Below are 2,500 nucleotides of genomic sequence, written 5' to 3'. Positions count from 1 at the left end.
GAGATCGGCTTCTTCGTGAAGAGGTCCGCCCAGAAGTCCAGCAGACCGGGGATGTCGGGTGGCGGCTGCAGCAGGGTGCCGTCCAGCAAGCCGCGCACGCAACGTGCACGCGAACTGCGGAAGGCGTCCTGTGTCCGCGCGAACTCCCAGCGGCGCCGCTTGCGCTTCTGCAGCGGCGGGGCGGCAGGCGGCCGCTTGGATGGTTGGCGCGGCCGCTGTGCCCTGGTGATCGACCTCTCCCCCCTGGACCCGACCGACGCAAGGGCATCCGGGAGCATGCCCAGGATGACATCGGGCGGCGTGCCCCGCCCCAGACCAATGACTCGATCCAGAGCAGAGAAACGCTGGGCGGAAGCAGGTAGCCCCGCCAGATGCTCCCAGATGGCGGCGTCAGTCGGCCCCTCCGGCGGCGGCCCGGTGGTGTCGGCCGCGAAGTCCTCGGCTGCGTCGACGGGCGGCGCAGCGGCCTCGCCCGCGTCAGGCAGCGAGCTCGCTGCTCCCCGGCGGGACGCCGGCTCTTCCCCCCGACCGATCTCAAGCGCCTCCATGAATTGGCGGACAAGCTGCTTGTGGGCAGCTTGCCGCCGTCGGCACTTGATTGCCTCAAGCGTTCGGTCGGGGAACATCCTAATAAGCTCTTGATTAACGAAGAAGAACCGGGCGTCCCTCTCAAGGAACAGTTCGGCCTCTGCCTTGGCGAGCGACAGGACTTCTTCCTCCGTCCACCTCGCGCGATGCCTCTCCGTCACGATCTCAGCGTTGGCGGCCGCAAGGTGTTGGCGGCGGCGATGGACCCCGAGACCGTTCTTCGTGGTAAAAGTGCGGTGGCACTCACTGCAAGCAAAGGGAGCTACACAAACTATCGCATTTTCGTTACGGCCGGTTGGCCGGATAGGTGCTGGGGTAGCTGGGGTGGCACCTTCAGCGGAAGGGCCACCATCTCTTGTTTCTTGTAGGCTGCCCCCAACTATAAAGGGATAATGCGAGGGGGGGCTGGTAACCCCCCCAAGCCCCTGGTGCGGTCTTCCACTCTGCGAAATCAGCGGGCCCACGAGAAGGGGAGAAGACCGCAGGAGAGGAGAGGCTAAGAGGGCTAGGCCCATGTATTGCGCATCACTCTCCCTGTAACTATAACCCAAGGAAGGCACCTCGCAGCAGCAGCACGACTACATCAAGACCGCACTTCGAAAAGCCAAGTCCGGATGCAGCCGCACCGCCGCCACTTGGCCACCTTAAGAGAGTCATAGTTACTTTAAGAGAGTCATAGTTACTCCCGCCGTTTACCCGCGCTTGCTTGAATTTCTTCACGTTGACATTCAGAGCACTGGGCAGAAATCACATTGCGTCAACACCCGCTAGGGCCATCGCAATGCTTTGTTTTAATTAGACAGTCGGATTCCCCCAGTCCGTGCCAGTTCTGAGTTGATCGTTGAATGGCGGCCGAAGAGAATCCGCGCACCCGCGCGCCCCCGGAGGAGCACGCTAAGGCGGACGCGGCCTCGCAGCAAGGAAGATCCGTGGGAGGCCAAGGCACGGGACCGAGCTCGGATCCTGCACGCAGGTTGAAGCACCGGGGCGCGAACGCCGCGCAGGCGCGCGCATCCTGCACCGCCGGCCAGCACGAGGCCGACCAACGGCGAGAGCAGACCACGCCCGCGCTAAACGCCCGCACTTACCGGCACCCCTACGGCACTCACCTCGCCCAGGCCCGGCACGTTAGCGCTGACCCACTTCCCGACCAAGCCCGACACGCCCCGATCCTCAGAGCCAATCCTTATCCCGAAGTTACGGATCCAATTTGCCGACTTCCCTTACCTACATTATTCTATCGACTAGAGGCTCTTCACCTTGGAGACCTGCTGCGGATATGGGTACGAACCGGCGCGACACCTCCACGTGGCCCTCTCCCGGATTTTCAAGGTCCGAGGGGAAGATCGGGACACCGCCGCAACTGCGGTGCTCTTCGCGTTCCAAACCCTATCTCCCTGCTAGAGGATTCCAGGGAACTCGAACGCTCATGCAGAAAAGAAAACTCTTCCCCGATCTCCCGACGGCGTCTCCGGGTCCTTTTGGGTTACCCCGACGAGCATCTCTAAAAGAGGGGCCCGACTTGTATCGGTTCCGCTGCCGGGTTCCGGAATAGGAACCGGATTCCCTTTCGCCCAACGGGGGCCAGCACAAAGTGCATCATGCTATGACGGCCCCCATCAACATCGGATTTCTCCTAGGGCTTAGGATCGACTGACTCGTGTGCAACGGCTGTTCACACGAAACCCTTCTCCGCGTCAGCCCTCCAGGGCCTCGCTGGAGTATTTGCTACTACCACCAAGATCTGCACCGACGGCGGCTCCAGGCAGGCTCACGCCCAGACCCTTCTGCGCCCACCGCCGCGACCCTCCTACTCGTCAGGGCTTCGCGGCCGGCCGCAAGGACCGGCCATGACTGCCAGACTGACGGCCGAGTATAGGCACGACGCTTCAGCGCCATCCATTTTCAGGGC

General features: G+C 62.8%; 1 pseudogene; it reads right to left on the bottom strand.

Annotated features, from left to right (window-relative positions):
• Window positions 1–2,500, bottom strand: part of LOC126436362 (large subunit ribosomal RNA) — a 7,972-nt pseudogene that overhangs the window by 3,837 nt on the left and 1,635 nt on the right.

This window comes from Schistocerca serialis, unplaced genomic scaffold (assembly GCF_023864345.2).
Source record: "Schistocerca serialis cubense isolate TAMUIC-IGC-003099 unplaced genomic scaffold, iqSchSeri2.2 HiC_scaffold_1235, whole genome shotgun sequence".
In the NCBI taxonomy this organism is placed as follows: Eukaryota; Metazoa; Arthropoda; class Insecta; order Orthoptera; family Acrididae; genus Schistocerca; species Schistocerca serialis.
The sequence above is the reverse complement of the archived record's forward strand: the minus strand, read 5'-3'. Positions and strand labels throughout refer to the sequence as shown.